Below are 22,795 nucleotides of genomic sequence, written 5' to 3' on the forward strand. Positions count from 1 at the left end.
CTTGCTTTTTGCAAAGAATCTTTTAGGGATGCAATTTTTGATTTGTTTAGTCTTTTAGTTTAGATGCCCCCCCCCAACACCCATACTAATTAAAGAATATATACTATTGTTTTTGTGTGGGATTCTGATACCTTTTTTCTCATATGACTTGCAAATAAATAATTTTAACCAAATTAAAACTTCCCCATTATCTTTTCCAAGTTGTCTCAGTGAGGTTAACCCATTTTTCTGAAAATGCACATGTTCTGGGTCCATAATTTTATACATAAAAGTAGCTGGAGTCCCAGAAGGTGGAGTCCCAGACTCTTTTAATTGAGATGAACTCATTATCAAAAAGGAACCCACCTGAGGCCCTCAGCCTCTAACCAAATCTAATCCAGCTGATTATCGAATCCAATCCAATACCAAACCCAGCCCAGTCCAAAGATTGCTCAAACAAACTTGGAGAGCTGAGAACACAAATTCTTGGATCTTGGAATCTGAAAGAAAATTCAGCCACGACCTCCAGTTACAAACAAGCCATCAGTGGGCACAGCTGGCTCCGCGGGTATCTGGTCTGGTTCCCTGGTGTTCCTGGGGGTTGCTGAAGTTTTACTCTGTATTCTCACTTCTGACACCAAATCTGTTAAAATAAAAACTTTAGATATAATAAATTTAACAGAGTTTAATTGAAGAAAAAGAAAAGAAAAGAAAAGAAAAAAAAACACCAACCAAAATGATTTCTGAATTTGATAGCCCCCAGAATCAGAATAGATTCAGAGACTCTGGGGTTGCTACATGGTCAGATAAGATTTATGGACAGAAAAAGGAAGGTGACATACAGAAATTGTGAGCTACAGAAACAGCTGGGTTAGTTACAGCTCAGCATTTTCCTCATTGGAACAAGGTCTGAACAGCTGTCTGCCTGTGATTGGCTGAGACTCAGCTATTGTTACAGAAGCATACTGCTGAGTTGAGTTTTCAGTTTGTTTAGGTACTAAGTTAGCTTGTTGTTCCTAAGTAAGAACTCAAGTATGTGAGTACAGAGGCTTTCTCAGGCCAAATTTAGTTTGATTTAACAGAAGTGAGGAGCAACCAGCCTCATCCTCACTGCGGCTAGGTGTGGGCATGTCCTGGGCCCTCCCACAGCTCTAGGCATTGCCTGAGAGACAGATGAAGTGGACAAAGTCGCCGACAGACCTGAGTTACTGCCTTAGTCCTGGTGACCCTGCTCCAGGCAGTCCGTCTCTGTCACTATCCTGGCACCACTCCCGGTGGTTCATTATTGCCCAGAGGGGCCTCTGGAGTGCAAGCCTCAAACAGGGAGACAAACCTGGGAAGACTCCACGCGGCTCCACAGCAACCAGCCAGTTCTAAAGTCAGCATCCCTGGCTTCCAGCTCCAACACTGGACACTCTCCCATGGCTCCCCTGGTGGAGGCTGTTTGGGCAGCCCAGAGGATACCGGTGGGGTGTGGGGAGGAAAGGCTGCAAGGGCAGCTTGGCTGGATCATGGAGGCCCGCGTGAGGCATTCGGACTTACTCTAAGGGCAAGAGAGCAAGAGACTGCAGCTTGGAGAGGACAGCGGTGCTTTGGAAGATGAACCTGGCTTGTTGTGCTGTAAGAAAAGGAGGGAGAAGAGCAGCTTTCTAGGTGACCTGGGGCAGTGACAGCAGGTATGAGGGATGTGAGGGGTCTGAGACAAGCAGTGAGGGTGCACTGCCCAGCCTTCCTGCTTGCGGGTGAGGAGCTGTTGTGAGGATTCTAAGGCATGACCCTTGGTGATTGGGTGAATGCGTTATGGCGCACAGGAACAGGGAAGATGGGAGGAGGAGTGGGCTTACAGCAAAGAGAGACGTTTCATTTTATTCAGCTTGGAAGGCCATGAGACTTCCCTGTGGAGATAGGTGAGTTTGCCAAATCTGGAGCTCAAGAACCAAGTAAAGGCTGTAGCTGCATATTTAGGAGTAAAGGTAGAAATTGAAGTAATGGGAGGGAGTAAGAGTGTTGAAGACGGAAGTTTTTGATGCCAGAAATAAGCCGTTTAAGGAAATGACCAATCTCATAGAAATCTCCAAGGCCTGTGTTAAAACTATCGCTTACCCCTGCACAGATACCATATGCACGTACCTCTAGCATTGCCTGGTTTATGTCATGTGCACCTAAACATTGCCCTAGCAGGTGGGCCTCTGTAAAAAGGGAAGTAAATATTTGTTCCTGTAGGACCTCTGGTTTTGGATAATATAAATATTAACTTTGGCCAGGCGCAGTGGCTAGCACCTGTAATCCCAGCACTTTGGGAGGCCGAGGCCGGGGAGGATCACCTGAGGTTGCAAGTTCGAGACCAGCCTGGCCAATATGGTGAAACCCTGTCTCTACTAAAAATACAAAAAATTAGCAGGGCATGGTGGCAGGTGCCTATAATCCCAGCTACCTGGGAGACTGAGGCAGGAGAATCACTTGAACTCTGGAGCGGGAGGTTGCAGTGAGCCAAGATGGTGCTACTGCACTCCAGCCTGGGCACAACAGAGCAAGACTCCATCTCAAAAATAAATAAATAAATAAATAAATATTAACTTTTTAGTACTTCAGGCACATCTGCTTGTAATGCCCCCAAGGTGACTATGGTAGCAGTCCATCCCAAGCTTCTTGGCAATGCCAGTGGCTGGTAATGTGTCACATGCCTGGAATGACCAGAGAATAAGTGCCTGATGGTCTGCTCGGTAGTCATGGGAAGCCACCCCCATGAGGTGGTGACAAACAAGGACTTCGGAAGGCTCTGATGGTGCATTGGAGCTGGGGCTTCTTGAGTATTTTTTTTTTTTTGAGATGGAGTTTTGCTCTTGTTGTCCAGGCTGGAGTGCAATGGCGTGATCTCGGTTCACTGCAACCTCTGCCTCCCAGGTTCAAGTGATTCTCCTGCCTCAGTCTTCTGAGTAGCTGGGAGTACAGGCATGTGCCACCGTGCCTGGCTAATTTTGTATTTTTAGTAGAGATGGGGTTTCTCCATGTTGGTCAGGCTGATCTTGAACTGCCGACCTCAGGTGATCCGCCTGCCTTGGCCTCCCAAAGTTCTGGGATTACAGCAAGAACCACCGTGCCTGGCATGCTTCTTGAGTATTTTTGTTGTAAGTTTTAATCCCTACGGTGAAAAAGAACAGCTCCGTCTTGTTGGAGTGGCAGGGGGTTGGTGGTGCTGCCTTGCCTTTAGAGCAGAAGCCATCCCCATGAGCTGGAGGCAGTGGAAGGTCAACCCCCAAGTCCACGGGGAGTCCCTGGGCAGCTGGGTGGAAACCAGCGAGGAGGCTGATGCTTCGGAATGGCCGACAGCTCTGTGCGTCCCAGGAAGATGAGCTAACCCGCTCACAGCGGTGCCACTAGGTCTGCTGCTTGCCTCGGTGGCTTCAGATGCTCTTTGAGCAGGCTGTGGCCCCCAGGGCTAAATAGGAGTGTAGGACTGACTGTTGGATGGACTCACAGAGACTGAAGTGCAAGCCAGGTGCCATCCGAGGAATTCCCAGAGAAGTGGAGCTGCTCGAGGGAGAGCACACGTGCTCAGCCTCCACGGCATTGCTATGCCTTGATGGGCTCCTCAGCTGTCCGTTTCTGTCCGTAACCTGGACGTCAATATGACTCCTCTCCCCCACCTCCTTGTCTCCCTCCCTTCCTCCTTCCCTCACTTATCCCCCCCTCCGGTCTCTCCATCCATCCTCCCCCTCCACCACCCCCAGGCCCAGTGGAGGGTGACAGCTCACAGCCTGGGTCCTCCGTGTCCATGCTGTGTTCTTTGTGCCCAACCCTCCATCCGGGAGCAGCACTAGGAGGAAGGTCCTCAGCTCTTTAGGGACATTCCTCTCCTGGAGCCAGGGCCAGCACTGGCAGGGGTCCACGAACCTTGGCTGACAAGTTCTTGTGGCCAGCCTTGCCCTGCGGAGGCACAGAGCCAGAGGCCCTTGCTTCTGACTGGCTGCATTCCCATTGCACACGTGGGAACTGGGAAAGGCTGGGGACCTGCTCAGGCTCGCCTGGATGGCACTTCCCCAGCTCTCTGATGGGTTGTGGGGACACGGCACTTCTGGTCCAGAGAAGTGGGGCCTGGCCCAGGACTTCCCACATCTGGGGCACCATGCTCCCATACCACACTGGAGAATCAAGAGTGCACTGCACGGAGGAATTTTTAAAGAATTTTCCTAATATGGGAGTGGGACCTTGATCCATGATGGCTCCCAGATACTCGGAGGATACAGCCAGCCCCTTGCTGTCAGCCACCAACTTCCATCCTTAGAGCTGTCCCCTCTCCTACCCCCCCACCCAGAGTCCTGGCCCTGAGTCTGGCTTCCCAGGGCTGGGAGCCATGGTAATCTCTGAAAACACCGTCAGTGCTGGGAACTCAGAGGAGGTTCTGGGTGCTTTGGTTCCATGCATTTGCACCAGAGCTCCCTGGGCCCAGGCTCTTCCTGATGGACCCCATTCTCCCACAACATGGGATCTTGGTTCTGAACCTGCCCTGGGCTGGACCCTGCCCCTAGCTGCCTCTTTCTGGTACCCAGTGCTGGACAGGAAGGCTATCTGCACACCCGACCTTACGTATCATCCATGTAACTTTCTGATGCTACATGCTCTGGTTTAAACTGTTGCTCCCCCCACAGCAAGCATGTCAGCCTCCAGCTGTTTGTCAGTTGCTTCAAATGGCTTCCAGCTGCTGAGGCTGAAAAAAGCTGGAGGCTTCAATGGATGTTTCTGCTGCAAAAAACTTGCTGGGGAGAAGCAAGCAAACACAAAAGAGCAAGTCCCTTCTCTCCTCCTGACCTCAGTCTCCTAGTGCCCCTTATTGGAAGAACCTGCCAGAACTAGCTGACCTAGGGGACATGTAATTTGCACAGATCAAGCCCCAGTGGCGCCAGCCTGACAAGTGGAGATCTGGAGCTGAGACTCAATAGCCAATGGGCAGCACAACACCCTCCCTCCTTTCCTTGCGTGGCAGGCTCTTGCCCCTGCTCCAAGCCTTAGCTCAGCTGTCATTTCTTCCAGGCAGCTCTCTCTGGACCGGTTGTCCCGCTGTGGCTTCCCACAGAGACCTACACATGCTTCTACCCAGCACAGGACAGAAATGATCTCTTCATGCCTCTGTCTCCCTTACTCGGCAATGAGCTTCTGGAGAAAAAGCGACTTTCTCTGTCAACTTCTGTAATTCTCAGGGCTTACTGCATAGCTCTGTACATCTTTGTTGAGCCGTAGCTCCTGCAGTTGTAAGCGCTCCCCGGAAGAAGGTTGAGGAGTAGGTGGAGGAGGATGGTTTTTCTTCAGGCTGTCTCTCATCCTGGGATTCCCAGGCACTGCCCCTTTTTTTCTGACAATAATAATGATTAGCATTTGTTGAACCCCTGGCGGGCACCAGGCACAATTCCTCATACTTCCCATGTATCAACTCATTCAGTTTTCACAAACTTATGAACAGAGGTGCAGAGAAGTTAAGCAACTTGCCCAACGTTACACAGTGAGAAAATGGCAGAACCAGAACTTGAACCCAGGTAATCTGGGTTCCAGAGCCTGTGCCCTTAGCCCCTATGTTATTTTGTCCAAGGATGATGGGAATCAGGAAAATGTGGCAGACTTATAATGCTGATGCCAACAATCAAAACAAGAAGATTGATAAACTGTTACCTTGACAATGGATGTCCTCCCAGCACATTCCCCCCATCTAGGGAACAATACCTCTCTTATTTTGGGGAAACCCAGCTTCCCAGCTCTCCAGTATGGACTTCCAGAAGAAGCTGCATGAGATAGTGTCTCACAACCATGGGTGGACATGTGACACAATTCAGGGCCCTCCCCATGGTTGTTCAAGTTGGCAGTGACAGAGCAGAGAAGCTCCTCTTAGGAGGTGAAGTTGGCTCCAGGCTTGCGGAAGAAGAGACTGACCCGCAGGGGTAAGGGGGAATAAGAGCACCTCCTCTCCCTGCCCTGGGTCTTGGGCCTCTGAACTGGTGAATCCCCCTTTTGCATTGCCTCATTTAATGTCTAGTTTCTCGCATTTGTGACTAAAGAGCCCTAACTAATACCAACTTATAATTTACAAAGTCCTGTCACCATGTCATTGATTCTTATGCCAGCATGAGGAAGCAGGCAGGGGGCCATATCTCCATTTCCAGAAGTGGAAACTGAGGCTTGGAGCAGTTAAGTGACTTGCCAAGCAGCAAGTGAGTGACAGAGCTGGCTGAGAAGCTGGTGGTTGGCCCCTCAAGCCAGGGGTCTATCCTCACCTCTGCCTTGTGCTCTCACGGGCGCTATGGAGAGGGGGTCTGGGTGCCACCACCTGCCTCCGTACTCGTGGCCCGGAGCTTTGACCCAGCTGTGATTTCCTCTCATTTTTCTTGCTTTGTCTTGGGGCCTATGGGGCTGGGGGAAACAGGCACAGAGCTGGAGGTGGCAGATTCTAGACACACATTCCGCAACCCCACTTCCCATCCGTGGAGCTCACACGGAAACAGAGGTGCCTGCAGCAGCTACAGGAACACCTCCCCACCATACCAGCAGCCAGGAGATCCCCCGGACAAACTGTGTGCCCAGGCTGTAGAGTCCACCACCCCACACCTCACCCACTCCTGGCACCTCCAGGGCCTGTAGGAAGCTCCCCGCCCCTGAATCAGCTCTGGGGCTCTCTCTCTGGCCTGGGCCCCAGCTTCGTCGGGCAAGTGGGTGTAGGGGCCTCCTCGGCCTGGGGGCTGAGAAACCTGAGGCACCTCTGCCTCCGCAGCTGGCCATCCAGCTTGGGGTTGCCACAGGCCAGTCAGCTCATCTTCTGAATCTGGGCTAGAATCTTCTCCACCCTGGCAGGAAGAGCAGGAGGCCTGCGGTCGGAGGACATTTCCTGTTTACTGCTGGTGTCAGCGTCGGTCTGAGAGGGCCACCCTTCTGTGGTTAAGTGAGCCCGGACATGTCCCACCCTCCCTTCAGGCTGACTCACATTTCTGCTCGCCTGGTCCTCATGAGAAGGTCTCTGCTTCCTCTGGCCCAGGGGAGCAGGTTACCATCTCCAGATTTGCTCTCCTCCCCTTGCCTGGGCTAGAAGTAGTCTTTCTAATGACAGCAGCAGTGGCCTGCCCTGTTGCCAAATTTAGCAAAAAAAGAAGAAGAAGAAAGAAAAAAGAGAAAGAGGATGCAGGTTAAATTTGAATTTCAGATAAATAGCAAATAAGGTTTTAGTGTTAGTAGGTCCTGTGTTTTATCCACAGATCCTAAGTGAGTCTCGAGCCCAGGGAGATGAAGTGACTTTTGGGATCTGATGACAAGCAACACAGGATTCCAGCCACTCAGCTGAGGACTCTATGCCCCTGACAGTCTGCCAGCCAGTTGAGTTTTGCTACTGTGGTTGGCTGTGCCTATCCTGCTGTGACTCCTGTCCCGTGATCATAGGTGCTCCCCCTGTAGATTGTGAGACAGGGGGATAATGATTTAACCCCACCTCAAAGAGAGGCAGACACTCCCAAGCTGTGATTTTCGAAGTTTGGTCACATGGCAGCAGCAGCAGCATCTGTGATAATTAATTTTATGAGTCAACCTGACTGGGTGATGGGGTGCCTGGATATCTGGCCAAATGTTATTCTAGGTGTGTCTGTGAAGGAGTTTCTGGATGATGTTAACATTTTTTTTTTTTTTTAAAGACAGCTCACTGCAACCTCCACTTCCCAGGTTCAAGCAATTCTCGTGCTTCAGCCTGCTGAGTAGCTGGGACTACAGACACACAACCATACTCAGCTAATTTTTTGTATTTTTAGTAGAGAAGGTTTCACCATGTTGCCCGGGCTGGTCTTGAACTCCTGGCCTCAAGCAATCTGCCTCTTCAGCTTTCCAAAGTGCTGGGATCATAGGCGTGAGCCACCATGCCTGGCTGATGTTAACATTTGAATTGGCAGGTTGAATAAAAATTGTCCTCTCCAGTGTAGGTGGGCCCCATCCAATCAGTCGAAGGCCTGAATAGAACAAGGAGCTGACCCTGCCGCAAGTAAGCGGGAATGCCTCCTGCGTGACTGCCTTTGAGCTGGGACATCATTTTAGTTTAAGTTCTCAGACTCAAACTGAAACATTAGCTCCTCCTAGGTCTTGAGCCTGTAGACTTCTAGACTGGAACTACACCGGTAGCCCTCCTGGGTCTCCATCTTCCTGACTGCAGATTTTAGGATTTGTCAGCCTCCATAATTGTGAGCCATTTTTTTCTGGAAAGTCTGGCTTTCCAAGGAAATAGATATATCTTTTTTGAGGCAAGTTCTCATGCTGTCACCCAGGATGGAGTGCAGTGGTGCCATCATGGCTCACTACAACCTTGACTTTCTGGGCTTAGGTAATTCTCTCACCTCAGCCTCCTGAGTGACTGGGCCTACAGGCACACACCACTATGCCCAGCTAATTTTTGTATATTTTTGTGTAGAGATAGGGTTTTGCCACGTTGTCCAGGCTGGTCTTAAACTCCTGGGCTCAAACAATCCTCCTGCCTCGGACTCCCAAAGTGTTGGGATTACAGGCATGAACCACAGCACTGGGTCCAATTCCTTATAACACACATACATCTATTGGTTGTGCTGACCAATACAGCATCACCTTGGATCCTGTGAGAAAAGTGCATTTCCTTGGGCCCTGATCAGACCTACTGGATCAGAAACCCTGGGAGCAAGGCCCAGAATCTGAGTTTGAGAAAACCCTGCAGGTGATTCTGCTAAAAGTTAAGTTTGCTGCTTTTAAAATAAACATTACAAGAGAAAAGGGAGCTCAAAGTCCTTGACTTAGTTCTCTTATCTTTTATCGGAATATTCTTGGGTTTCAATGAGCACCTAATTTGGTTTCATCAATCTGTAAGTGGGTGTCAAACACTTGGTCTTCTAAATAGCCTGGAATTTGGGGTGAGGGGGAGTGTAGAGGGAGATGAGGGTTGCAGCAGAGTCTTGGGGTTTGCCCAGCCCACACCATCCACTTCCATGTGCTAAGGGATGACTGATATGGTCTGGCTCTGTATCCACACCCACATCTCACCTTGAGCTATAATAATCCCCATGTGTCAATGGTGGAACCAGGTGGAGATAATTCAATCATGGGGGTGGTTTTCCCCATGCTGTTCTCATGATAGTGAGTTCTCACGAGACCTGATGGTTTTATGAGGGGCATCCCCTCTTCGCTCGGCACTCATTCTCCCTTCTGCTGCCCTGTGAAGAGGTGCCTTCCACCGTGACTCTACAATTAGTTTCCTGAGGCCTCCACAGCCAGCCGTGTGGAACTGTGAGTCAATGAAAACTCTTTTCTTTAGAAATTACCCAGTCTCGGGTATTTCTTCATAGTAGCATGATAACTGACCAATACAATGACCTTGGTTTAATTAGGCAACTTTTAGAGCCTGATATCTTCCTCCAGTCAGGCAGGCTGGAGCTGGCTGTTAATCTACCTGGGCACCCGCTACCATGCTCTCCTCCACTCTACCCAACTTTCCTTGTTTCTAAAACATTTTACTGCTCAGTCCAAGGCTCCTGTTTTCTTGCTGGTTCTGTCTCCCACTGTATAGCATTCATAAACTAGTCTCTACCTCTCTAGGCTTCAGTTTCCTCATCTGAAAGACAAAAAGCTTAAGCTGGGCTTCCAGGGAAATTGCAAGGATGGAATAAGAAAGTGCTTAGCAAGCTTCTGAGGGCTGAACACATTGTGGGGGTGGGTGGTTGTTAAAATTATATATTTACTCCCTTTTGGTGGCCATGGACATCTGGAAATCATGTGTCACCAGAAGGGTGGGAAAGGCTGAGTGGACTGTGCCAGGCCCATCCACTGTTAAAGTTCCATTTCTGCCCAAATTGCTCAACCATGGGACATTGTTTTCAAAGACACGAAAGGGCTCTGGGGCATGGCCCGGCTGCAGCCGCCAGCACCTCTGCCTCTTGGGGCATGTGATCCTCTAGACCTATGGAGGGGAAGATGTCAGTGATGGGAAAAGCTGCCGTGTGAGGTTTGCAGCCAGTCCCAGTGGAGAATCACAGTGCAGACCCTTGGGTCCTGGAGTGAGGCTGTGGCCTCTGCAGTGGAGAACTAAATGCCTCTTGAACAACTGGCGTGCTTCTGGGTCCTACAATAGACTGATCACCTGAACATGGGACACCAAGTGACCATGAAGCTGAAACTGTCCATTGCGAACTGAGTCATATCAGAACCACCAAATCAGAGTGGAGCAGGCCGAGCTGCAGGCCATAGTGAGACGGAAGAGGCACACCTGGAACTGGGCATGAACAGGACTGGAGGGCACAAGCAAGCAGGATCCCTGGGCAGTAGCTCCCTTAGCTCATGCCCATGGCCAGGTGGGGCATTGGAAACATCCAGCTGAAGGAGGAGGAAAGAGCCCAAGCTGCTTTATGAATAAGTTCACTGGGTAGGTGGCATACACTGAAAATGGATGGCTGCTGCATTGCAGCCTCTAACTGACAATATAGTTTAGTGCATACAGGAAGGTGCTTTTCATTCATTCATTCATTCTCTTGTTTATACATCACTTTCTTTCCTTCATTCCCTCCCTCATAAAGCACATGCAGTTTGGACCTGATCCCTCCTATCTCCCTGGGTGGAACCTGATACTTTTATTCAAGTCTTCTTTCTAGCCACCCTTTCCAGTGGCATTTAAAATGCTTATATGGGGCTGGGCATGGTGGCTCATGCCTGTAATCCCAGCACTTTGGGAAGTCGGGGCAAGATGACTGCTTGAGGCCAGGAGTTCAATATCAGCCTGGGCAACGTGGCAAGACCCTGCCTCTACAAAAATTTTAAAAATTAGCTGGGCATGGTGGTTAAATTTTAAAAATTTAAAAAATTTAAAAAATTTTAAAAATTAGCTGGGTGCAACTGTGTTCCCAGCGACTCGGGAGGCTGAGGCAGGAGGGTCACTTGAGCCCGGGAGTTTGAGGCTGCAGGGAGCTATAATGACACCACTGCACTCCAGTCTGGGTGAGAGTGAGACCCTGTCTCAAAAACAAACAAATTCTTATATGTCATTCATTTTATAAGAAAACAAAACTCTACTCCACTTCATCCTCTATCTATTGCCCATCTCTCTTCTCTTTGCAGCCAAACTGAAGAGCACTGGCATTCCTCCCCAGAACTCCTCAATGTGTCTCCTCCAATCAGGCCTCCACCCCGTCCTCCCTCTAAATAGTCCCTGCCTCCCCTCTCAGTCATGCCTCCATTCTCTCCATCCTCACTGCAGCCAGCCTGCTGCAGGCCAGCCCTCCTCCTGCACAGATATTTGCTATGGCCTCCTAGCTTCTCTTCCTGTGACAATTTTTGTTCCTTGGGTCCATCCCCAACAGACAACTAGGGTGATTTCTTGGGAGCATAAATCTCAGTATTTCACAGGCTGTATTAGTCCCCTACGGCTGCCATAACAAAGTATACTTCCACTGTGATTATATAAGTTTCTTGAGGCCTCCACAGCCTCAAGAAACTATCTGAGACTGGGTGGCTTAAACAACAGAAATTTATTTTCTAGAGGCTAGAAGTCCATGATCAAGGTGTCAGCAGGTTGGTTTATCCTATGGCTTTTCTTCTTGGCTTACAGAAGGCCGTTTTCTCCTTGTGTCCTCACACGGGCTTGCCTCTGTGCCGCGGCTGTCCTGGGGTCTATTCCTCTTCTTATGAGAACACCAGTCCTATTGAGTTAGGGCCCCACCCTATGACCTCATTTAACTTTAATTATCTCCTTAAAGGCTCTATTCCAAATACAGTCACACTGGGAGATAGAGCTTCAACATATCAATTTGGGGGCACACAGTTCAGTCCATAACACATGCCTACACATTTCTGTTACTCTCAGGATAGAAGAAACCCTTTATTTACATGGTCTATAAAGCCCTGCACGACCTGGCACTTGCCTGTTTTCTGATCTCATCTGGTCAATTCTCCCCTTTCTTCTGTTTAATTCTCAGTTCCTCAGACATGCAGGCTTCTTGCCTCTCTAGGACCCTACTACATAATGTTTCTCTGCCTGAAATATTCCCTTTTACCACCCTCCCCACTCCCTCAGCTTGCATAATGTCTATTTATTCTTCAAAATTTAGCTCACATATCTTCCTTGGGAAGTTTCCCATGGCACCAGGTCAGAGCACCCACTTAAATTTCCTCTGCACATACCTCACTTATCCCATGGCACTGAACATCACAGTCATCAATTATGTAACTATACAGTTAATTGTATGACGCTTCTCTCCCTTCCATAGAATTAAAGCTCCAAGAGAGTAGGGCCACACCTGTTTTGTTCACTGTGGTGTGCCAGGCACCGAGCACAATGCACTGTATACAAGAAGTGCTTAAAAAATAAGTATCTAAAGAATTCACAAAGGTGAAGGTAGATGCCTTGTTGGGCTTCTAGTAAAGAGGAGGACCAGCAGCCCTATGAACCACCTTCCAGTCAGGAAAGCCATCCTGATCTATTTAGGAAGTGGCACAGAAGACTCTAGCTAAAATCTCAAGGGTGAATGTTAAAGTTCCATCTCTGCTCAACCATGGGAGCAATTTTCAAAGATGGCAGAAGCGATTCATCCCATGCTTCTTTGCAATGTGTCTTTCCTGCTCCTTCCAACAAGAGGGGACATCCACTTGTCTTCTCCTTAAATCTGGACTGGCCTTGTGACTTGCTTGGGCCAATAGAATCCGGTAGAAGTGATGCTATTTAATATGTGAGTTTTAGGCCCCGCCTTCATCTGCTTCCGCTCGATTGGAATACTGCCCTGAGATCACCATGTAAGGCAGCTGGGTTTACTTCTTGGAGGGTGAGAGGCCACGGGCAGTGGCATCACAGTGACCCAGCCAACAGCCAGCACCAACTTCTAGACATGGGAGTGAGACCTTATGGGGCCCTCCTGCTCAGCCAATCTCCAGCTGAAACTAACCACACAAGAGTGCCCAGGAGAGACCAACAGAGGAACCCACAGAATTAAGAGAATAAGAAATCTTTGCTTGGTGGTTGATTACCCAAAAAAGGCTAATGGCCATTAGTTCTCCTGATTTCCCCATGATAAACCCATTTCCCCTCCTCTAAACAGTCATGCCCTCTCCCCTACTCTCTCACTGTCACTCAGTGTGACTCATCAGAACCCTCCAAATTGTCACTGTTTCCAACTGTAGATCCAAAAGGAACACAGATGAGATAGACGATTCACAGCAGGGTCTACAGGTGTGACTCTGCAGGGTCTGGATATAAGAGCACTGTCATGGGCCACATTCTTGCTGAAACATGGCCACATTCACTCACTTAGGACATGAGGCTCCCAAAATGGAAGCTGGAGGCAGTCACCGTGCTCACTTCATACTCCCTTGGCTACAATTTCTAAACTTGAAATGCAATCCAGAATTCTTGTCATATGAAAAGTTCCTTCCTAGAATATGTATATATTCTAGAATCTCTTCCACCTGCATACACACACCTATCCAATTGCAATATTGGTCATTCTGCACTGTGCGTATCAGAAAAAACTTGCAAATAGCCCAAATGTCCAACCATGGGAGGATGGATAAGTGTTACAAAATGGAATACTATCCAGGCAAACTAAATAAACAAGAGCTACATGTATTTGCATTGCTAAATTTCAATATAACATACCATTGAGTAGAAACAGCAAGTTGTAGAAGTTATATATAGTACTATTCACACAAAAGTTAAAAGCATGCAAAACCCAACCAGATATTCTTTCTGATATAGTCATATGTGGTAAAGGTATAAATATATGTACAGGGATATTAAATAACATGTTTAATAGGATTGGGGAGAGGTACACAGGAGTTTCACATGTACCTAAGTGATTTGAAATAAACGTGAGAAATTCGAAGATTGGCAAAGCTGGGTGGCTGATATTGTTATCTGCATTTTTCTTATACTTGAGTCATTATAGGATAAAAAGTATAGAAGTTTCCCTTTCCCTCGTTTTACCAGCCAGGTACCTTTTCCACAGTCCAATCTCTTCAACATTGCCTACCTGAAGCCCTTCTGTCCCTTGGTGGGGAAAGAGGTCCGTGGTGAGCTTAGTTTTATTTAATGACAAGAGAGTTTTAAGTCAGGGAGGATTTCAGAGGGGCAGCAGAGAGCGTTGCCTCCAGGGAGGCCTATTTTCCCAGTAGGGGCTCAGTAAAAAATCGCTAAGGGAGTGCATGGTTTTGGCAAGACTTCCTATACCAACTGTGCTCTAAATGCCCGCCATTTTCTGATCAGCCATCCCAGCTGCTGGCTTTAAGGTACAAGGGCAAACCTTGATGAAGACCTCAGGAAATGTCCACTCAGACAGACAGCACCTGTGAGAGGCCCATACAGAGGCTGTTTCAGGAAGGGAGTTGATGGCTCATTGAGAAGGGAAAGGAAGATGAGGGGACAATTTGGGAAACATACTTCAAGGAAGGGCGTGCACAAAATGGCATTCACAGTCCAAGAGCTCTAGAGTCACTTCTGCGTGTGAACTGGCAATTCGAAGACCCTCCAACCAGGCTGGGTGTGGTGGCTCACACTTGTAATCCCAGCACTTTGGGAGGTCAAAGAGGGAGGATCACTTGAGCCCAGGAGTTTGAGACCAGCCTGGGCAACAAGCAAGATTACATCTCTACAAAAAATTCCAAAAAGTATCTGGGTGCGTTGGCTCACACCGGTAGTCCCAGCTACTTCAGAGGCTGACGTGGAAGGATTGCTTGAGCCCAGGAGGTCGATGCTGCAGTGAACTGTGATGGCACGACTGCACTGCAGCCTGGGCAACAGAGTGAGATCCTGTCTCACAAACAAGAAGAAGAAAAAGAGGAGGAAGAAGAAGAAGACCTGCCGCTTGGAGGAGTCTGAAAATAGCCATGGGAATAGTAACAAGAGGTTTAATGCTTATTTGAACCAACCACTTGGCACATGGTTGCTGTCCACCGGCACAGATTGCTTATGGGAAGCTGGTTTCAACATTTACTGGCTGTGCAACCCTAGGCAATTTATTTAAACTCTCTAACCTTTGCTTCCTTATCTGAAAATTGTGGGGCTAAGAGTGTAACACAAATAAGGTCAGATCACTTTGGGTTCAAGCTCAGTTCCACGTTGCATTCAGAAGGCACATCATTCCAGCTCAAAAAAATATTTGGAAAAGAAATGTAAATATATACAAAAAACTCTTCCAAGGAGGTGGCAAAGGAGAGCTACAGAGCAAAACACAAAATTCCCTGAACATTCTCCTTCCCCCATTCCAGAGCTTGCTTGTCAAGGTGGCCTCTCCCACAAACCTTCCTCCTCTCTTTTCTGCATCTCTGTGCTGGGCTGGCTCCCTCCTCTCCCTCCACTTCTCTCTTGACTCCTTCCTGGCCTTCTGGACCAGGTGCTTGCTTCTGGGACAAGCTCCAGGCCCTTTAAAAATGTGCATCAATTTAGCCTTTAGTCCCCTTTCAAGTCTTCTCTCCACTAAGGACAACAAGAAAGGGTGAGGGTCGGCAGGCGCAAGGGGAAGGCGGCTGCTGAAAAAGGTGCTCATTATGAACACATTCTGTCACTAGGGGCAAAAGTTAGATGAAGTTATGTTACGAAGTTAGATGAGATACTGCACGCATCAAGACCTTAACAGGAGCTAACACATGAAGTCCCCAAATTGTTACGATTATTCCCATTAGAATCATCATCATTAGTACTACTAGTAGTATTTAAGTATTTATTTATTTTGTAGTGTAATTTATTATAATTCCAAGAACATCAGCCAAAAGTTAAACAGGAGGCTGCAGTCTGCCTTCAAGGTACCGAGCACTCGATTTAACCACCACAGCCACATCATCACCAGCGCAGCAGGACAAGTGGAGAGTGGTGTTTCTCAAACTTTAATGTTCAGATGAATCACCTGGAGATCTTGTTAAAACCCAGATTCTGATCCTGTAGGGCCTGGACTGGGCTGGGGCCTGGATTCTGCTTTTCTACAAAGCTTCCAAGAAATGCCAGTGTTGCTGGTCCAGGGACTATCACTTTGAGTAATGAAAGCCTAATGTTGCACCAAATCCCTTCAGCTATGAAGCTCTAGGTGTACCCCTGAGGTCCCAGAGAACACAAGCCCTATGTGGATTGTGATAGGAGGCAGGAGGGGGATAAGGGCCTGGCCCTGTGGGGGCTTCAGGTCTCCAGGTGGTTGACTGACCTCCACCATGGATACAGATGCAGCCCCCCTCCCGCTTCTTCTCTGTCAGCCATGGCAGGTGCCCTCCTCATCTCTCACCTGATAACCCAGGAGAGGAGAGTGAGATTCGAGATGGCCCAACACACACACACACACACACAAATACACGCACCACACACACAACATTCCCACACACAAAACATACAACACATACACAGCACACACAAAGCACACAAAACACACATAACACACACAGAACTTTCTCTGAGGCTCCCAGGCTCCCACTGAGTGGGAGAGGAAGTGACTGCTTAGGAGGTGGGGACATTCCTACCGAGAGTCCTGTTGTTTTCTCAAATCTATCCCCAGCTCTCCACTCTTGCTCTGCCTGATAGCCGGAGAGGTCACTCTTTTTTTTTTTTTTTTTTTTGAGACAGGTTCTCACTTTGTCACTCAGGCTAGAATGCAGTGGTTCGATCATGGCTCACTGCAGCCTCGACCTGCCGGGCTCAAGTGATCCTCTCACTTCAGCCACCTGAGTAGCTGAGACTACAAGCACATGCCTGGCTAATTTTTAAATTTTTATTATTATTATTATTATTTTTGTAGAAGCAGGGTCTCCCTATGTTGCCCAGGCTGGTGTCAAACTCCTGGGTTCAAATAAACTTCCCACCTCAGCCTCCCAAAGTGCTGGGATTACAGATGTGAGGCACCGCGCGCCTGGCCGAGGCCTCCTCATCTGAAGCCTGCTTCCCTCCTTCATCCCTCCGTGAGCCATCCCCATCACCACTGCCACCTCATGGAACAAAACACGTCACCTCCTTCTTAAAACTTTCAGTGGAGGAACATATTTACATAAAAAATCTCACTGACTCCCTGTTCCCTCAATGTAAATTGTTTACCTTCTCTGCAGAAAAGAGTAAACATGGTAGGCCTCACTGCCTGTTCTTAGGAAGGCCTGCTTCATAAGAAGCACGTTGGTTCTTGCCTGGAGTTTGGAACGGTTCTCACCAGGAACTGACGAGAGTGGTTCGCTGTGGCTAAATTGTTTGTCTAAACAATATGGTTTATGCTGAACACCTGCCTTCCTTCTGAAAGTCTGGAATTTGGCTACATGCCAGGCAGAAGTTACCTATTTGGCCACCCCTGAATTAGTCAAGGTTCTCCAGACCAGAGAGAGAGAGAGAGAGAAGTTTATTTTTTTTTATTTTTTATTTTTGAGACACTCTATCTGAAAAGACCATAAGACTCGCTCTGTCACCAGGCTGGAGTACAGTGGTGCCATCATGGCTCAGTGCAACCTCTGACTCCCTGGTTCAAGCGATTCTCCTGTCTCGGCCTCCCTAGTAGCTGGGATCACAGGCATGCGCCAAGTCCAGCTAATTTTTGTATTTTTAGTAGAGATGGGGTTTCACCATGTTGGCCAGGATGGTCTTGATCTCCTCACCTCGTGATCTGCCCGCCTCAACCTCCCAAAGTGCTGGGATTACAAGCATGAGCCACTGTGCCCGGCTGAGAGAGGTTTATTTTAAGGAATTGGTTCATCATTGTGGGAGCTAGCAAGTTCAGAATCTATAGGGCAGATTGGCAAGCTGGAAATTCAGAGCTGTTGTTGCAGCCTTGAGCCCAAATTCTGCAGCTGGAAGCTCAGGCAGGGTGTCTATGTAGCAGTTTTGGGAAGAATACCCCCTTCTTCTTAAAGAAACCTGAGTCTCTGCTCTCAAGACCTTCAACTAATTAGAAGGAGCCCACCCTCATTATAGAACATAATCTGCTTTACTCAAAGTATTTGAGTAACTTAAATGTTTATCAAATCTAAAAAATACTTTCATAGCAATATCTAGCCTGGTGTTTGATTAAACAACTGGGTACCATAGCCTAACAAAGTTATAAAAATTAGGTATAAAAATTAACCAGCACTGCTGGGCGCAGTGGCTCACACCTGTAATACCATCACTTTGGGATGCTGAGGTGGGTGGATCACCTGAGGTCAGGAGGTCGAGACCAGCCTGGCCAACATGGTGAAACCCCGTCTCTACTAAAAATACAAAAAAATTAGCCAGGTGTGGTGGTGGGTGCGTGTAATCCCAGCTACTTGGGAGGCGGAGGCAGGAGAGTTGCTTGAACCTGGGAGGCAGAGGTTGCAGTGTGCTGAGATCACACCATTGTACTTTAGCCTGGGCAACAGAGTGAGACACTGTCTCAAAAAAAAAAAAAACAAAAAAAAAACTTTAATCAGCACAGGCACCCAAGAAAAATCCTAGGCATCGAGTCCTCTTGGTAGCAATGTTCTACATGGGTTGTCACAATTCATTGCTGGGATAATTAGCGTGTCCTGTGTGATGCCTCTGGGAGAGAACTCAGGATTCTCGAGAAGAACAATTTCCCTTGCACTTGATTTTCCCCAGACTTCACCCGTGTGCCTTTCCCTTTGCTGATTTTGCTTTGATCCTTTTGTTGTAATAAATCATAGCTGTGAGCACAGCTACATGCTGAGTTCTATGATCCTTTTAGCAAATCTGCAGAATGAGGGGTGGTCTTGCAGATTCCAGATTTACCTTCAGGTGAGCCTCCCCAGTTCCAGTAACTGCCACCTTATACCCCACATTCCCACGGTACTGAGCTGCCTGGTACCTGGATACGCATGCGGTCTAAAGCCTCCATATCTAGAATGCCCTGTTTTCTCTCCGCCTGGCTAACTTCCATGCAGTCATCAGGAACTCAGCTAGATTTGGTTATCCATTGCCGTGAAACAAATGATCCCAAAACATAGCGGCTTAAGACAGCAACAATTTATTATTTCTTATGATTCTGCAGGTTGACTTACGCAGTTCTTCTTCCCATGGGGTTGGCTGGGGTTTTAGAGTGGAGACTTCAAATGGTCCCACCCGTGGAGGTGGCAGTTGGTGCTGGCCACCTGCTGATAGCTTAGCTGAGGCTGTGGGTCAGAGGCCCAGTTCTCAATATGGGTTTCTTCACATGGCTAATTGAGTTTCCTGAAGCCATGGTGGGTATTCTCCAGGAACAAGCATTTCAAAAGAGCAAGCCCCAAAGTGCAAGTACTTATCAAGCTTCAGCTTGCATATTCATGCAATGAATGCTGATGTCCCACTGGCTAAGCTAGTTACATGGCCAAGCTTAAGATCATCACGGGAAAGAACTATGCAAGGAGATGAACACTGGAGGGTGCAGCTCATAGAGGGCCACCAATGTGCGATGTACCACACAGTACAAGCCTTCTCTGGCCTCCTTAAGCCCCTTCCTAGTGCTTACCCATTACAATGCTTGCCACACTCAGTTGAAGTAGTTTAATTGTTGAGTGTTGTGCTTCTATGTATGGACTGGAGCTCCATATTTACCAACTGGAGTTCTTCTGAGAGCAGGGTCTGTACCTAATTTCTCCCAGTATCTCATTCCTGACCCAGAATATGTTTGCAGAATGAGTGCTTGAATCAGAGCAGCAACTATCATCACCTCCTTCGTATTTGCCAGGTTCAAGCCCTGTCTCTACGTCATTTAGGCTTAGGACGTTCAATAGCTGTAAGATGCCAACTATACATAGTCCCTGAGCTCCTTAAAGCACAGCAGCCTGTCCCATACCTAGGTCCCTGCTATACAGAAGGCACCTACCAGGCATTAGTGGAATGAATAAATGAATGAGTGAACTTTCTAGGCATATCATTGAGATTTTCAAGCTATAAGACCATTTGATCCAGCAGTCTCGCTACTGGGTATCTACCCAAAGGAAAGTTACCTGCACTCTTAAGTTTATCATAGCACTGTTCACAATAGCAAAGATGTGGCATCAACCTGAGTGTCATCAATGAATGGCGGGATAAAGAAAAGGTGGTCTACATACACAATGGAATACAACTCACCTATTAAAATGAAAAAAAAAATGTCTTTTGAAGCAACATACATAGAACCAGAGGCCATTATTTTAAGTGAAACAACTCAGAAAGTCAGGTACTGCATGTTCCACTTATAAATGGGAGCTAAATAATGTGTACATACAGACATAGACTGTGGAATAATAAACATTGGAGACTTGGAAGGGTGGGAGTGGGTGAGGGATAAAAAATTGCTTAATGGGCACAATGTACATTATTCAGGTGATGGTTACACTAAAAGCCCAGACCTCCCCACTACACACACAATATATCCATGTAACAAAACTGCATCCATACCCCTTAAATTTATATAAATTTTAAAAATGCATCAACTGCTTTCTTAAACATACATTGTGATGAAGCTGTGCAGAAATCACACTACCCCACAGTCCACAAATAAAGCAGGTCAATCGAAGAGTTGTCAACAAAAGAGATTTTCAGTTCTCTCCTTTCCAGTTGAGGACCCTGAGGAAGGAGAATTGCCCTTGCTGTGCCACGTTCTGCTGAGCAGCCCGGCTGGAGCAGAAGCACAGGGTCCTCCCGCGAATGCGTCCTCTGCTTCCCTATTTCCTGGTTCTGAGCAGTGGCTCCTAATATAGGTTCTGTCTCATGCTATAAATAGCTACAGACACATCTTCAGTGGTAACACACTGGAGTGTGGAAATCCATTGTGAATTAAACTCCTCCCTATTGCAATATTCTGACATCATAAGAGAAAACAAGTGAATCATCCCTGTGTAAATATACTTCGATTAGATCATTAGGTTTCAAGGCTAAAAAAAGGGAAGAGAAAAAACTGGGTGTTCTGTTCCCCTCTGGATAGGCATTGGGGGTAAGATTTTTCACCCCTCTGTGAGGGAACCCCCCTCAGCTGGAATAACAACTTCTTACTTAAGACCACATTCCTCTAGGTTCCATTCTTTGAAATATTTCATCCTTTGGACTTCAGTTTAAGCAACTAAAATAAAAGAAGATCTTGAATAATAAAACTAAATAAAAGAATGTGTTTGCTTTATTAAAGGGTTCTTTTTTTCACTTTTTTCGCTTTATGAAAGGACTGACAGTATTATTTTCAGCAGGTGAGATACCCCTTGATCTGTTCAAAATGAAAATGAAATTCATCTAGTTCAGGAGCTATGAACTGGTTCTGTTGGCCAAATCTAGCCTGCGCTGCCTGTGCATTTTTTCCCTTTTCCTTTCTCTCTCTCTTTCTTCTTATATTTTGTTTAAAGAAATAGAGACAGGGTCTGGCTATGTTTCCCAGAATCGATCTCGAACTCCTGAGCTCAAGCGATCCTCTCACCTCGGCCTCTCAAGGTGTTGGGATTATAGTCATGAGCCACAGTGCCTGGCTCACCTGTGCATTGTTTGAACAACACAGTATGGCATGTTCTCCAGTTCTCCATAATTGCTGCCACTGCTTGATGTCTCACACATAGTTATGTTACCTGCAGGACCCCTGGGTTTTACCTCTCATTTTACAAATGGGGAAACTGAGGCCTAGAAAGGATGGTTTGCTCAAGGCTGTGGAGCTAGGACATGCCGGGGCTAAAAAGAAAGTCTCCAGCTCCCGGGCACAAGACCCCCTCCCTTCTGCTCACTGCATCTCCACACCCACTTTCTTGGAGCTTTTGTCAAATTAATAAATGTGCAATTTCAACGTACACCACTAAACTGGCAAGCATTTGCAGGGGTGCATTTTGTACTGACAGCACTTACCCAATGGGAAGTTGTTGCAACCTTCCTCTTCCCTTTCTGCCCTCCCATTTCTCAGGGCTGGAGGAACCTCACACTTTGCTGTCATCAGGCAAACCTCATGCATGGACAAGGAGCATCATTTTTCCACGTTTGCCCATCACAGTTCCTCCTTTCTATCAAACGGCACTAGCAGAATCTTTCTCCATATAAAATCCGCACAGTCAATGTTTCATACAGTACAAATGGGCTTGTCTTTTGTTTTGAATTTTTTTTTTTTTTTTTTGAAACAAGACCTTACTCGGCAGCTCAGGCTGGAGTACGGTGGCATGATCATGACTCATTGCAGCCTCAACCTCCTGGGCTCAAGTGATCCTCCCACCTTAGCCTCTCAAGTAACTGGGACCACAGGTGTGTGCCCCATAGCCAGCTTATTTATTTATTTATTTATTTATTTATTTATTTACTTATTTATTTATAGAGATGAAGTCTCCCTATGTTGCCCAGGCTGGTCTCAAACTCCTGGGTTCAAACAGTCCTCCTACCTTTGCCTCCCAAAGTGCTAGAATTACAGGCATGAGCCACTGTGTCCAGCAAAGCTTTTCTTTCTGGAAAAATCCTACTTGTTATTCAAGGTCCTATTCGAATGTTGTGTCCAGTGGGAAGCCAACTCCACTATTCATTTACATATTTGTAACATCATGTAGCACAGCGTGGGGTGTGTGCCCTCACCTTTCCCTACTTGCCCTCACCTTTCCCTCCTTCAGCTCCCCTTGTCTACTCTGTCCCCTCCATCTGTGTTTACTGACTTGAATTGAGAGGATTGAGGCTCATAGGAGACTTCCTGAAAACAATCCACACCCACCACTTTTCTACCAAAATTGAACAAGGACTAGATTTTGATTCTCTTTTTTGGGAAGGAAAATAGGTCACCATACAAAAAGGCCCAAACAGCCTCTCCTGTTCAGGAAAATGCTGTCTGGTGTTGGGATGAGTTGGAGAGCTTTGAGGAGGGAGTTGCTATAGAGGAGGAGCTGAAAAGGACAGAGGTGGCGGGTATAGAAAGCAGTCAGTCAATGCAAGAGGGCAGTCTCCACATTG

The 22,795-nt window shown here is 47.4% G+C and overlaps 1 long non-coding RNA gene across 2 annotated transcripts; it reads right to left on the reverse strand.

Annotated features, from left to right (window-relative positions):
• Positions 1-343: 343 nt before the first annotated feature.
• LOC139357782 (uncharacterized) lies at positions 344-20,549 on the reverse strand. 2 transcript variants are annotated; one of them, XR_011611535.1, is made up of 4 exons: positions 20,350-20,549; positions 6,947-7,084; positions 6,243-6,378; positions 344-622 (listed from the first exon to the last, which is right to left on the reverse strand). It is a non-coding gene; the product is annotated as an uncharacterized lncRNA (long non-coding RNA). The 2 variants fall into 2 exon arrangements; XR_011611536.1 differs by lacking the exon at positions 6,243-6,378 and having other exon boundaries at positions 348-622.
• Between the last annotated feature and the right edge of the window lie 2,246 nt (positions 20,550-22,795).

The sequence above is a fragment of the Macaca nemestrina genome, chromosome 13 (genome assembly GCF_043159975.1).
Source record: "Macaca nemestrina isolate mMacNem1 chromosome 13, mMacNem.hap1, whole genome shotgun sequence".
Classification (NCBI taxonomy): Eukaryota; Metazoa; Chordata; class Mammalia; order Primates; family Cercopithecidae; genus Macaca; species Macaca nemestrina.